This window comes from Lagopus muta, chromosome 4 (genome assembly GCF_023343835.1).
Source record: "Lagopus muta isolate bLagMut1 chromosome 4, bLagMut1 primary, whole genome shotgun sequence".
In the NCBI taxonomy this organism is placed as follows: domain Eukaryota; kingdom Metazoa; phylum Chordata; class Aves; order Galliformes; family Phasianidae; genus Lagopus; species Lagopus muta.
Genome location: NC_064436.1, coordinates 70,379,717 through 70,395,232, shown reverse-complemented (window position 1 = coordinate 70,395,232; position 15,516 = coordinate 70,379,717). Strand labels below are relative to the sequence as shown.

Sequence of the window (15,516 nt, the reverse complement as noted above, 5' to 3'; positions counted from 1 at the left end):
CAGTCATCTAGGGTGGTATTTACACTGACTATCTCCAATGCAGTGCTTGGGTCAAAAAAAGGCTATTTAAACAGCTACCATATAGCACTGTCTGACTCTGGAAATGCTTTAAGCTGTATTGACACCTCCTAAATTTAGGAAGATCCACATTTAGAGCAAAAATTCAGAGGCACTGTAAAACTTTATAGTCTCTGGAAAGAAATGCACCTTCCTTTTCTTTTTTTTCCTTCTTCTTTTTCACATCTACTGGACAATGCCATCACAGATTGCCTCCTGCCTCTGTCCACCTCAGCCTCCCTAACCTCCAGATTTTGGGAACATCCTTCCTACTGAGCTGCAAGCATTACTGACCATCTCCAATCGTGCTCTTTTTGGTGTGTCTGTCTTACCCTTTGCATTAGAGTTACATTCTGGTCTTATATTTTATTACCAGTCCTTACTCATAGAATCATTAAAGTTGAAAAAGATCTCAAAGATCAAGCCCAAGCCCAACTCATCCCTATTGACCATGTCCTCAAGTTCCACATCTCCATGGTTTTTAAACACCTCCAGGCATCCTCTTTCTTTATGCATCACCATAAGTTCTTACTAATCCTGATCCTAGTTATGCAGTTCACCAACTCAAACAATTATAATAGCATGAAGACAAGAATATACTCATGTTGGCTTCTTGCAGTAAGCCTTGTCAAGTGCAAAATCTGTTCTTCAGTTCAAAATTGCTGCTTTAATGCCTTTTTTTTTTTTGGACAAGGTTTGGTTAAACCTGGGAAGATCATGTATCAAACAGATATCTCATCCTCAGGATAACTATCAAATTAAGTATCCAATGGCAAATTCCACACCAGGCGGATTTTGAGAATTTGACAGACTTCCTTATGATTCATTTTTGGGACACAGTGAAGCGTTGGGGTATTCCAAGAAAAATAATCAACATCATTACATCTTTCATTGGTCAGAGGGCAGCCTCTGTGGGTCAAGAAAAGCAGTCCCACTGCTTTTCTATGGGTTGAAGCAGATACTAATGTGAGATAAGGATGAATTCCATCATCCGTCCGATGTGGCACCAAATCCTCTGAGGGAAAGCAGAGACAGCTCTGGAGCAGATCATCAAAATATGTCATCTTTGCTGATGACAGCACTCTTGAGCAACAGTTCAACTGCTCAGCAGGAAGAAACCAAACCATTGTCCACATTACAAAATCCAACGTGAGGTCAATAGCTTGTGATGAAAATAAGACAATGACATTCCCAGAAGCTTCCAGTTCAAGGCTTGCCTTTTTGAGGGCAGAAGGTTGTAAAAGGTGAACTTATTTATACGCCTTGGCAGGCTCGTGATCGGTGTGGAAATTCAGCAGGAAATAATGTCACAAATTGGCACAGTAGCTGCTGATATTCAGGAGCCTGGATCACTGGAAACCTACAACTGACAGATCAAACCCTGGCTCTTCAGCTCAGACATCCTTTCCACACAGATGTGAGCACTGGAAATCCACCAAAGGTGTAAAGAAGATACCTCAACGCTGTGGAAAGCAAAGGCCCAAGGAAAGCAAAGCAAATCCCTCAGGATTAAATGGAATGAGTTTGTAAGAAATACTGGGATTCCTCAAACTTCTCACAACTCCTTATCTCCAGTAGGATATATTCAAGCTATGCAGAAAATACAAAACCAGACTGTCTGCCACAGCAGGTGGGACACTAAGCAGCAGGAGAAGCACAGGAAAGAAGATGCTGAAAGAAAAAGAAATATCAGAACCCACTCAAAGGGTGAAAAATACAGGAGTAAGTGCCAAGGAAACATGCAAGGTATGGTAGAAAGCAGAGAACACAGAAGCTGTTTTGTATTCTAAATTTTCATAGACATTATCCAAAGTTGATGACCAGGAACAAGTCTTGAGCAACAGTTTGATGACTTGTCAGTATGGTTATAGAGAAATGTAGCCTGGAGAGAACCTCTGAAGGTCTCTTATCCAAAACTGCTCAAATCAGGGCCAAGCCTGGCTTGGATGACAGAGGGGTTTCAGAAATTCACTGCATATCAAACAGACTTTGCCCTTGATAAAGTGGCCACGGGGTTGAAATCATGGCAAACAAAATTAGCGCATCCATCAGAGAGAATATTGGATGGCTGCAGCCCTGAAAACAGAAGGATCTCAGATAAGCCACCTACATACAAGACTTCATGAAGCAACATCAGGAAACAATCCAAGAACTGCCCAGGGCCCCATCCAGCCTAATCTGAACAACTCCAAGGATGGGGCACCCACAGCTCCTCTTGGCAGCAGAGCCAGAGCCTCACCACCCTCTGAGTAAAGGATGCTTTCCTAATATCTAACCTCAACATTTCCCCTTGCAGTTTAATGTACACATGAGGCGTGCACACAGCTCACCACCGAAAACTCCAGGTCAGTGAGACTTACAAGACCTCCTGCTTCAGCTTTAAACGTGGAAGAAAGAAATACAGCTTACCGTTACCTTTCCTTCCTCTATGCTGAGCTGATAAACTTTGAAAACTCAGAGGAATGTTTACAGGTAACTCCTTCATTAAAAGCACACTTAAAACAGACATAATATCATCTTCTTCCTTGTATTTTAGAATAGTTTTGAGCTTCTGAGCACAGAAAACACATCAGCTGTATCAAGAGGAACACGCATACAGAAATACCCCCATTAAGAAAATAATTAGGGCTATATAAAGAACAGCCAAACATAAAGAACAAGCTAAAAACCCTCCAAGAGGCACAGGCATGCACTGAAATAGCTCAGCCTCGCTTTCCAGGTGATAGAAATCAGCTGAGTCCCAGCACAGCTGATGTTGGTGAAGGGTATAAACATGCATGGAGTGCAAGTTTACTTCTTTTATGCTGGGGTTAAGCATACTTGATTTTTCTGGACTGAAGGAAGTCTTGGTAAGTGTGGCTTTTTCTCCTGTGTTGTTAGGGAGCAATGCAGATGTCATTCAGTATATTGACTTTCAGTATGGCTATAACTTAAGGAGAAAAGGAAAAGCAGAATAGAGGTGGGGGAGATTAGATGTAGTGATCCTTATGGGTCCCTTCCAACACAGAATGCTATGTGAAATACAGATGAGGAAATTAGTGAGCTGTGAAAAGGGAAGAAGTTAAGGTAGGAGGAAAAAAGGGAAAATGAAATACAGGCAGCTGAAAGGATAGTGGTTGATAGGGGGAAAACAAGCTTTCAAATGAGAGCGTTTTGAAAGAGGCTTGGAAGAGCAGGGAGGATGGAGTAAGGAACCCCTGGCAGGAGGGAAGAGGCTGCATCCTTCGTGGGTTTGCAAGCCCTCTTGGCAGGGGAGGGAGCATCTTTATTTCTTCACTTTCCTTCAGAGAGTGCTTTGAAGCTAACGGTCTCTGCAGCCCCAGCCAGAGCTCAGCAAAGCAATTTATCCATAGCCCCCACCCCTCCTCTACCCTGCCCCCCTCCCCCACCTTTGCAAACCTGCTTGCCGTCCACGTGCGATCTGTTTTGACAAAAAACAAAGCCGAAGTCCCAGCGACCCCCACATGCCCCCCCTCCCCCCGCCCCACACTCCCTCCCACACGTGTGCATGCAACAAGCTAATTCCTAACCAAACAATTCAGGGGCTGTTGGCTGGGTGCGTGTCCTTTGGCTGCCCCGGTGTAACCCCCAGAAGCAGCGGAATTAAGCCCTTCTCTTTAAATATTTTTGAATGATTTGCCTCAGTGAAAAGTGAAATCTGGAAAAAATGCTGTCATGTTGCAGGAGCGGTGTGAGACCTCCCCTTAAGCCTGGAACCCCATGAGAGCCATTGCCTCCACTGGGACCGGTGGCCAAGACCAAAAAGTGCCTTCTGGGCTCCTTTCCAGCTTTAAAAACATATTATTTATAGTACACAAATAGCCAAGGGGAGCTTTGTTTGTTCTTGCCATCTGTCCTCTACCGCACTGCAATCTGGGCTGCAAAGGGACATTCAGGGTACCATAGGTGATAACCCTCCGTGGCAAAACCAAGGCACAGGGCACTGCCTCTCATGTGGGACTCATCACAAGTGGCTGCAGGGAGACAGGAACAGTTTTCATATTGCTAAGCCAGCTGCTGCTCATCCCATCTGTCTACAAAAGGAAGCGTTGAGTTCTTAATAAGTTCAGTGGTTCCCTAGATGTGCTTTTCTTCTCTTTCACTTTGCTCTGGGCTTGTGGGACCATGGGGCATGGATGCCAGCTTGAATTCTTTGCTTTGGCACTTGCAGTCTGTGGACCAATCAAACATTGGAGCCAGCCTTCTAAATCTGGGATCAGTCAGGTCAATGACAGCAGAGTGTTATGAGCAACTCTAAGCTGGACTGGGATGGAAAGAAGCAAAAAGTCATGATTTCAAAGCAGGATCCTCCTTCATCTCTGCAACAGGTATGTGGATTAAAACAAGCTTTGTCTGTACTGCAAAGACCATATGTTTGAGGGCACCATGCCTTATTCATTGATGCTTTCTGCAGTTCAAAATGGCTGCAATGGTGTGAAGGCTATTTCCATGGTGTGTTCATCTACATATGGTTGAGGACTATTTTGGCTGTCCTGTGGCATGGCGTGTGTGCTTGTGGCTGACCATGCACGGTGCAGGAAGAGGGTGGCCATATGGTTCCAAAAGGCCACTCTCTCATCCTTCCTGCCTATAGGAGGAAGAGGTCTGGTATGGGAACCACAGTTAGTCCTGCACCAGAGTCTATTTCAGAGGAGATGACACTCAACCCAATGTGTTGGAATAATAACCTTTGCAGTGTGCATCACTAGAGGGAGGAATGGGACCAGGCTGAGAAATAGGGAATCAGAGATATTTGACGGGGCAGAGGACTTCCAATCTGTTCTTCAGATGCAAACACAGGCTGCAAGCTGCACCATGGATTTCCCAGTGGAAACTTCTGCTCTGACTAGTAGAGACTCTTCACTTTTTGACCAAAAAGAATTGCACACTTGCTGTTAGCAGAGTAGGAATAAATGAGCGTGGAGAAGGAGAAAGGAATCTGTATGGAAGCTCTGATTCAGGATTCCATCTGCCACCATGCTGGAGAGCTAGACAGGCTCACACTTCCCCAAGTGATTCTCTCCATTCTGACCATGTCTCCTGAAACTGTGGTTCACCTAAGTTCAGCCTGATCCCAGCTGTTGTGTGTTTACCTCTTTTCTTCAGTCTTTGAATACAGGGTATTAGCATAATGTGTTTCACACCCCCCTCCCCCCCCCTTTCCAAAGTTCCCTTGGGAGAGAATGAATACATCAACACCTCCCACTGACTCATAGAGGTTGAGGGGAGCTGTTGATTTTAGGTTGGAAAGATTGCTAAAATTAAATAAACAATATGCCAGACCAAAAAAATAAGTTCCTTTGTCCATAACTCCCTGGATCTACTTACAAAATTTTAAGCTCACCAGAAACCAGACCTTTGTTTGGAGAGGGAAATGAAGAAGGGAAACACTAAGATGTTAGTCGACACGTACAGGAAGGGGAAAAAAAAAACAGTGAATAGGAGTACATCTATCCAGAAAGACCTTTCTGGGCCACTGAACCCCAGGGCAACCCAGGCAACCATAACACAGCATTGCTTTCCTAAAGTGATGGAGCCTACGTTTAAAATGTTGAGGTTCTTTGCTCCCAATGGGAAATATCTCAGAGGATAATGCTGAAACTGCCGTGGTCACAAATGTTCACGTCCGACCTAAATTTACACCCACCCAGTTTATAGCCATTTTGCCAATGCAACTTCTCTGATGCATCCTCATCCACGTTTGTGGCTAGAGAACAACCTCCTCAGCTCTCATTTTGCCAAGTCAAATCACTGTTACGTAGAATCACAGAATTGCTCAGGTTGGAAAAGTCCTTGAAGATCATCAAGTCCAACCACAACCTAACCATACTACCCTATCTCTACAGGAAGATTTCTCCTTTTCCTGGTCCTCCATCTGGTGTTCTATAATAATCAAGGCTGGGAAAGAGATTATTTAGTCCAACAATTGCTTGTCAGTTGCTTTTGTTTGGACAATCAAACACCTCCATGGACTTGGAGCAAGGTTTGAGCTCATCTAAACCAAAGGCATACAGGTTGCTCCACTGCTGTTGTGTGGGCCTGGTTTGATGCACCTCACAAGACTTTCTGAATAATTGAGTTCTGTTAAAAGGCATTGCATGCTGACTAATTTCTTAAAAGCTGAGGGCTTTTTTTGCCTTATGTCCAACTGAATAAGGATGATTTTTTGGCTGTAAGTCCTGAATTGCAAGGCTTTACGTTGCCATTTTCATTTTGCCAGTTACCAAGTGTGTTTCTCGCTTCCTATGTAATGCTGCAGTCTTTGCTGTAATGCCAGTGCTTCCCTTTCTCTCAGCAGCAGATTTCATCAGAGCACACTCATCTCTCAGAGGGAGGTTTTGTTCAACAAACCTGGTTCCAAAAATTGTCCTTTGATTGCTCTGTTGTATGAAACTCTTTCAAATCTGGTAGAAACTTTCGACAATACCCATTTTCATCTCCTCTCTAGACAGTTTTGATGCAATTTCCATTTACTATTTAAAGTCCTATGTTCTTCTTAACTGAAGACATTCCACGTGTTACCAAATTCTTGACTGAACTCTGGACATTTGGGATCAGTTTCATTTCCTTTATGTCCCTGTTCATTGCATGGGAGTTGAACTGGATGACCTTTACCAGTCCCTTTCAACTCAACAGATTCTATGATTCTATCAAAAAATATCTCACTTTGTCTGCTATTTTTATCTCACAAAGACACAAATTTAAGACAAAGTTCATTTTTGTACTGTTATTGAATCCTGTGATCAATTTCTTCTCCACCGTTTTTAATGGAAGCCCCAACAGGTGTGCTTTTTGTTTTATTCTTTAATATACCTTACTCAGAATGCTTTCTTTCTCTAATCCATGCTCAATGGATACTGGTTGCATTTTTTATTCCTATATCCTCTTTTTATTGGCATAGCTTAAATAGTTTCTACTTTCTATTTTAATAACTTTCATCAAGGAACTAATCAAACCCTTGTTGACAACGCGTGCTTTCCCCAAAGCCTGGCTAATCAGTCTATTTTACTGTTGCTATATATATATTTTTAATTTATTCTTTCAAGATACCCTGATTATTTCTATTCTACAGGGTGTTGTGTTTTTTGGGCTTTTTTTTTTGTCTGGTTTCATGTTCTTTTTCCATGAGATTCAGATTTTTCACATTCAGAACAGTTTAGCCTTCTGCTGCTGTTCCTGACCCATGCGTTGGGCTCATTGTGGTCAGTTTAAAACTGCCACTGTTTCTGTGCTGATGAAGGGGTTGGGGTACAAGCTGGAAGACCTTGAACTGTGTGTTCAGGATATGAAATGAAACGTTAAAATTATCCAGTAAAGTTGGTAGGAAAAAAAAAAAAAGAATGGGAAGTTCTGTTCCAAAGGAAGGACAGAGATAAAGAAAAAGAAAATATTTACTCTATGTACTTAAAAGGTGTAAAAGGCTGGAAAGAAATGAAAATGGATTTCTTTGTCAAAGTAACTTAATAGGAAGCACAGCAGGACAGGCAGAGCCCGTTCTCAATAGACACTGAGGTGTAGACTTGGAAGGAGACAGCAGATTCTGCAGGATTACAAGACAAAGTTTTTGGAAAAGCCATGTTATTATGTCAGCATTGAATTTCGTGTCCCCCTATCTAACTGTATGTTCAGGAGCTTATTGCTAGATGTTATCACTGAAAGGTCTCATCATGAAGATGTCACTGAGCATATTCACTTCTTGCAAGGAAGTGCTGTACACAAACAGCCACAGGTGGAGTTGAAAGGTGAGGAAAACTTTATTGAGAAAGTTCTTTGCTTTCTCATCATCTCATGTGTTTTGCAAGTATGTACTGGTTTATGACTGTATAGTTCAGTCATACATAAATTATCCTATAAGACAATAACACTATTATATTCTAGCAATACATTGCTTTCAAGTGACCCCTTTACATCCCTGTTTCAATCCTAACTTGGAAATCCTTTTACTTGCTAGACATAAATTCCCAGCCCTGCGCAGCCACAAGCTCTTTGTTTAGAAGATAAAGGAATGAATCACTTTAGAAATGCTCAAGTGGTTTACAATATGCAATGAAAAATAGACATTGTGTTTAAAATAGATGGCTGTACAGTGTATTTTTTTTTTTTAATAAAATTGTGTTTTGCAACTCATATCCCATAGAGGACAGCAAGCTGACAGCAACAGAAACATGAATCCAGGGTGAGTCAGGGTCAGTTCAGTTTCAGTACATGGATCACTCTAACCCCTTTGAGAACTGTACTGTTCAGGAACTTATATACCAAAAAAAAACACCCCAACCCTGTGAGTGTGTGTGTGTGTGTGTGTGTGTGTGTATGAATCCTCATCCCCAGGACATAACTAATTTTTTGTCCATTGGTTCATTTGTTTACAGCACGTCCTGGATGGCTCTGTCACATGCCTTCCTGCCTCGAGGCCACCAGGTTGCAGGGTACGTGCCCTCCCTGCAGGCTGAGTTCTTCCCTTTGCAGCACAGGGAGGTTCATGGTAGGGTTAGGGGAGATGTGAGCCTGGTGTCAGGCCACCATGACACGGTGTCAGGCAGCACAGACCTCGTCTTGTTCTACAGGTCCCAGTAAAACAGCACCTCCAGGCCCTGAGATTTATTACTGGAGGTTATTAATTCCTCAGGTTGTGAAAATACGGGATAACAAACAGATCCTGGCATGCTTTGTTCATTCTTTCTCTCTCCTGCCTATTCCCTCCCTGTTCGTGTGCTTCCTGAGCACGAGAAAAAGGTTAAAAGCACGAATCCTAAAGAAACTTTGGAAGTCGGGGATAATTCCGTGTGCAGCTTGGATCTTGGGAGAGTTGCCTTCAGTGCCTCATCCATAAACTGTGTGTGGTCTCACTGAAGTCACTGAAAGTCCAGATTTTTCCACCTAGCTACGCTGCCTGAGCTAGGAGCCTAGGATGTAGGAGGAAATTTGCTACAACTCTGTAGAGCCTTTGAAAGGAAAGGTGACAAGGCAGGACAATGGGCTGGATTTCCCATGTGATAAATAGAGTGGGGTTGAGTGGCTCCAAAGGGTATATGGTGATGCAAATCCCATCCTGGTGCTGAGTCACCTGCTGTTCTTTCCCTAGATATTGGTACAGGGAGGTGGGGGGGGGTCCCTGGAGGTGCTCCAGAACAGTGGAGATGTGGCACTGAGGGACATGGTCAGTAGGCATGGTGGGATGGGTTGGGGTTGGACTGATGGTCTAATGGACTGATGGTCTTCTCTGACCTTAATGATTCTGTGGTTCTACCTAACGTGGATGATTTACCAGAGCTGGTAGGATCACAGTGGTAGCAGAGAACAATCTTGGGTACTAGGAACGAGCACCAGACCCAAAACTCCTAAACCAGCTCCAGAAGCAAAACAATACAGTGCTCAGCTGTGGTGTTTCCAGTCTGCTTGCTGTGTGTCAGAGCTGCCTGTGATGCAACAGGGACAACAAAAACCACAGCTTCCTCCTGGCATTGAGCAAGATGTTGTATACTTGTAATGACAGCCTCTAAAAGTTCTGATAAAGAAGGAAGCTCAGAAGACACCACCAGATTGGATTTTGCACATTTTTCCTGTGGCTCGTTAGCAATTCTGCCTGACAGTCCAAGGGAACACCCTCATATTGTCATTCAACGGTGCAAAGTGTCCAAACTGGAGGCAATTGCATCTTCTGTAATTTATCCTATGACAAAGCCTAGAATATTACTTAGGAAAAATTAAAGGAAAGACCAAAATGGTGTCATAAGGTTTGTCAGATGGAAAAGTGTTTTTTGGTTTCTTTTCATTTTAGAGTACTAGGCCTTAGGATGAAGAACTCGCACTGTTCATCTGGCATCTTTCCTTATCGTGCCAACTTAAAATGAGTCACTGTAGTCCTCTCTGAATATTCTCCCAGCTCCTGGAAATTGCCAAGCACAGCAGAAAATGTGAGACGTTGTAGAAAGAAAAATAATGATGAAAAAAGAGCTCTCTGATATCCCCAGATGACACAAGACAAATCGCATTTATGAACTGAAACAAGGGAGGTAAAGAAGGAAGGGAGGGAATAGCTCCATTTGCTGGTCCTAAAACCCAGGCTGAATCCTGAAGAAACCCCTTCTGAGTTATGAAAACACAGAGTAGACATTCATTCTGGTGGTGTTTCTGCCTCCACCCTCTCCATTTACACATGCTTTGGTGTTACTGCAGTCTTCTAGGATCAGACACAGAGTCACCACATCTCCAGAGAGCACTTTGCTTTCCATTTGTCTTGAGCCAGCCATTATGGATTGTGAGTTTTGGAACCTGAGATCTTGCCTAAAGGGCTCTGAATAAGTGCCACACGGAATCCTTTTGCCTAATAACATTTTTGCTTTGTTCAAACTAGACACGATGGAACCAGCCTTCCACAGTTTGCTTCGGGCCACTTGGGTTGTGCCTACATGGCAAAGAGAAGCAAAGCACCTAGGTCTCCAAACCAGCACTGAGCCCAATTGGTGCCTCCAGATTGTGCCATAAAGAGGTGTAATATGGCTCCTTGCACAGCTATTCCTCACACAGATCTCAGCCTAGCACATGCTGCAAAAGCAGGAATCTCAATCCATTGCTCCACTGTGCATTATGCCTTTGTCCTACCTCTCTCTGTAGACCACAACCAGAGTGAGATTGGAGCAAAGCTAGAGGTCCTGACTACTTCCATCTTCAGGCACTTTTTATCCCTGCTATTGATAGAGTAACAGGAGCGGGTTTTGCAGACTCACAGCAAAAAGACCCTCCCTGCTAAGGCGAAGGAACACGGCCCAACATAGAGGAACAACAGGGAGCAGGGAAATGACACACAGCCTTGGTGGTGATGCTTCATACGTGCCTGCCTCAGTAAAGCATTCTGTCTTCACAGCAATTGTTCTGGAGACATTTGTGGTGTTTTACAGTTGGGAAATACTCATACAGAAGGCAAAAGTGTATATAGTGGGGTAACAGCCACCGACTTCTGACTCAACTTTCTTAGAGCAAATCGTTGTTCTTTCCCAGAAAACTGGGGTCTGTATGATTGCTTTTTTCCTGGAAACAACTGATGAGTGCTGTCAGCATTTTCTTTGAATGACAGAACAATGCAGGAAACATTTGATTTTCCTTGTAAATTTCAGCTTTGCTGACCAGATACAATCCTTATCCCTTTCGACTGCTGCTCTTTATAAATGCATGGCAAATAAGGCTCCATGTAACAACACAGAAAAGTCATGAATAGCAAGATAAGATACAGAGATATTTCAGATGTCCTGAAATGGGTTTATACATTCATGAGGAAAGAAATGTGAGCTGCTTTTGTTGCCTATGTTCCTTAATACAGCTGAACTAGAAGAATATAGTGAAGACTAATGGGCATGGTGGGGAAGGGTTGGACTGGATCATCTTAGGAATATTTTCCAACCTTAATGATTCTGATTCTATGAATATACTGTACAAGCCATCCACCTTTTTGTTGTGTCATCCTACATATATATTATTTTTTTCCTCTGAAAAGACAGATGCTGTTCACCTTGCCTGTGGGAGGGGTCAGTCTGAGCACAAGACAAAGCTGTCATCAATACTTTATGCATCACATCTCACAGACATGCAGGTTTGAGTGGGAAAAGCAACCGTAACATTTCCAAACAAGTGATTCATTCATTTCTCTGCAATACTTATTGGGGCTAAAATAGCCATCCCTACCCGTGGGCAGTTTGCATGGGGCCACACCTGCTTGGAGACATGTATGCAACCCATTCTTAAGTTCCCTTCCAAGCTAAGCTGTTGTATGTGTCCCTTCTGTATCTCATGAATGCTCTGTTGACCATTATATTTATGAAGAAAGCTGTAGTCTCTCTGTTTCTTCCAGGCTTTTCTTACCTTAGCTTGCAAGCAAAGGGCTTTTCTTTGGGTGACAAGGTGAAGGACGTGGCGCATCTGGTGAGGTTACCATGCTTTGCCATGTCCAGAACAGATGGAATCCATGTGGAGTCACCCAAAACGAGGGGTCAGTAGGTTTCAGCTGGTGATTGCAGCATGTGGAGGTTCCATGGGGCAGAGGATGTTGCTCACTGATCCAGGAGAAGCTGCCTGCTCTTAGACTCCTAGCTCAGGTCTTCGATGTCTCATTTATTACTGTACCTTCATCATTCACCTGAAGTGCAAGCTACAGTCACAAGTGCAAAAGGATACATGCTGCAAAAGCCAACGCAAACTTTCTTTGTAATTAATTAAGAGGACTTTTAGAAGAGAAGGAATACTCCATTTATCCATTCTGATTGAAAACAGAGATTTCCTCAAACAGCAGAAGCAAAAAAATCTAACATTATTCTCCCTTTCTCAGCCCCCGACTGTCAGGCTGAAAAATGTTTTCTTCAGAGCCTGGATTTTTCTATAGGAACCCAAGTCTGTTTTTTTTCCTATAGGATCCTACGTATTATGTTCTATAGAACCCTACATCTCTTTTTTTTTCTAGAGGAACCCATATATTTTTTTCTACAGGCTCCTGTGTCTTTTGATTTAAAGGACCCCACATCTTTTTTCTTCTCTAGGACCCACGTCAGTCTTATGTTTGGTACAAAACGGAAAGACATCAATGAAAACATGAAATAATAATAATTATATCCCTAGTGGAGCGGATGGTCAATGGATGGTAACCATATATCTGCCAAGTGTGATATGGGAGACAAAATCTTGAGAGGAAGCATTTGCTGCTTGCCAATTTACCTCGATAAAGGAATTTCCTGGTGTCTCCCCTCCTATACTGACCCTATGCCAAAGGGCTCTGGGCAATATGTGGGATCCAGATTACCTCTGAATTTCGACACGTTGCTCCTTGCTTTGCCTTTTGCTAACTGCCATAGCACCTCGAAGAGGGGGGGTATGGGGAGCTGAGACGATGTGCGTAAAATGCTTGGGCTGTAAGTGCTTGTTAGTATTAGATAAACATTCTGAAAAGCTCATTCGTACAAACATCTGCATTGTTACTTAGGAAATTCCTTTGAACTGAATAGCACTCAGCCGCTCCTCATGACAAACGCTGTCATGTGGGATGACCTCCTTTTGCTCCCAGAAAGCCACTGCACCCCGCAAAGGGACACTGAAGAACCTCAGCTCCCAAAGGCATTTCCAGGACTGGGCTTTATCCCCATTTTTCCCTTGGAGAGAAGAAAACTGAGGCACTGAGTGGTTGCAGCAATTGATGTCAGAGATAAAATTGTGTTATCTCCAACCTGAACATCTATCTGTGTCCAGCAACTTGAACTGGTTTAGGTAGCAGGCCCAAGAAGCTTCTCTGTTAAAAATCCAACCTTGTCCTTGGCTGCCACTTGGCTGATGCCTACTATCCACTTCTGGGGTCTAACTGAAAGGCTCTCAAAGTAATTAGAGAAAGACATTTGTAAAGTGACTCCTCTGGGCCCTTTATTACCCTCCAAATGCCCCGGATGAGCTGGAACTCCACAGCTCACATGCTGGGTGGAGGCTGTTCCCCATGTGAGTTTTTCTGTTTGGGTTATTCTGATTACTGTTTACTTTTCCTCCTTGATTCCTTCCTGTTGGGAGCACGTGGCACATCACAATCTGCTCTTCTGACCCAACCTAGAGATGCTATGCCCCTCTTATCCTTGCACTGGAGTAGCACAGTTCATCGTAAAAAGAAAACGATGCTGATCTATTCTTGTTTGTTTTCAAGGGTGATGCACAGAGCTCCATAAATAAGCTCTCGTTTCAAGATGACCCAGAAGATTTCAGGCAAAGCTGCAAGACGGCATCTCCCAAAGGCACACAAATATTTGAAGAAGCCAAAGCAATAAAATAGATGAGCTGTCTTGTGCTGTAAATTTCCAATAGGATTGACTGGGAGAGCTCATGGACTCTGATGAAAAGATTCCACGATTTGGCTGAGGGATGCTCTAAGGAGAGCTCAGATTTCAGGAAAAATTGGGGGAGAATAGGTTGGGATTTTGGATTTCTACCTGTGAGCCATGGATAACTGGGGTCGGTGGTTTAATTCTAAGCAGGCTTCAGCTTGAGTTAAAAAGAGCAGCAGCACACAGATCTCCACATGCCAGACTCCTGCAGGGAGACACTTCTCAACTAGAAAATCTCTGTAAGGTGAAAAAAGATGGAAAAGCCCAGCTGCAGGCAACCCCTGCCAGTCCCATTTGCTCAGGCTTCTCCTCACCCTGAACCTCACTGGGAAGTTGCATGAGCTCAGGATCTCCATAGCAGAGAGCAGAAGTCACATCCTCTGCCCCCAAAGCATTGCTTCCAGTCCAGGCTGAGGGAAGACCCCTGTGCTCACCCTCAGATTCACAAAGTGCAAGCAAAGGACTTCTGGTTCCCTACAGTAGAGGGCAGCAATGGCACATAGACACAAAATAACCACTTAATGACAAATGGCTTTGGAAAGAAATAAAATAATTAAAATACATATATATGAATATATGTAACACGCCTAAAAAAAAAAGTGGTGGTGGAGGGGAAAGCTCAGCTCTGCTATAATAAGTCCTAAGGTCAAGGCTTTTCTTTATTTTTGCAGTGAGTGATTTCATTAGCATCCAAAACAGTGGGAGGAAAGCAATAGCAGAGATTGCTGGAAAGGGAATGTAGCACTGCAGGCACTGAAATGGAGTGAGTCCTTGCTATCATAGGCTACAACAGGAATCCTCGAGCCCTTGTTGCTTCCCAGCAGGAACCCTTACATCTTGTTGCATCCCAACAGGAATCCTTGAGTCCTTATTGCTTCCCTGAGGGGCTTGAAATTAAGAACAGCCCAAGGGAAAGTTTACCAGCTTGGATGAAATCAGATCTGAACCAGCTCCTTGCCACCAACTCTGTAGCTTTGGGGAGACTGGGTTGTATTTAGGCTCCCTGTCGCAACTCTTCCAGCAAAGCTGTGGTCTCAGGATAAAGGGTGGCCTTAGGAAGTCAGCCCAAGGCTACTGTGGTACCAGCAGCTGCTCAGGGTATATGACTTGGGAAGTGATACAGTGCTGTTGGCATCCAGACAGGGCTTTTGATTTAATTCTTTACAGCACAGAAAGTTGGGCGATAGATTCCTATGCAAAGTGGGCGCCAAACCTGAATGGCCTGGTATAAATGATGGCACAGAGTGAGTGCAAGGTAACAGGGAGTCAACTTGGGAATACGGCTACACCTAAGGTCTGTGCTGGGGAAAAGCCAGAGAGAATTTTCTGGATGGTCTCTTCTAATTTACAGATACCTACAGGGCATCCAACCATGCAGATATTCTTCTGGATCTCTGGTCCATCTGATGGCCTTATCTCATCTCACCCCGCTTTTGGGATAGGAAGCAATACCTGTGGCATCCTCTCACTGAGATCAGACATAAGCATCTCAGAATCATTAAGATTGTGGAAGACTTCTTGGGTCTGACTCCAGCCCATCCCCACTATGATCACTGACCATGTCCTCAAGTGCTCCATGGTTCAGGAACACCTCCAGGGAAAGATGACTCCA

The 15,516-nt window shown here is 43.7% G+C and overlaps 1 long non-coding RNA gene across 3 annotated transcripts; it reads left to right on the top strand.

Annotated features, from left to right (window-relative positions):
- The first annotated feature begins 2,413 nt into the window (after positions 1-2,413).
- Positions 2,414-12,947, top strand: LOC125692472 (uncharacterized). Of its 3 annotated transcripts, none has more exons than XR_007376685.1 (3): positions 2,414-2,906; positions 4,229-4,385; positions 8,427-9,114. It is a non-coding gene; the product is annotated as an uncharacterized LOC125692472 (long non-coding RNA). The 3 variants fall into 3 exon arrangements; XR_007376686.1 differs by lacking the exon at positions 8,427-9,114 and adding an exon at positions 4,652-5,538; XR_007376684.1 differs by lacking the exon at positions 8,427-9,114 and adding an exon at positions 9,836-12,947 and having other exon boundaries at positions 2,415-2,906.
- The last annotated feature ends 2,569 nt before the right edge of the window (positions 12,948-15,516 follow it).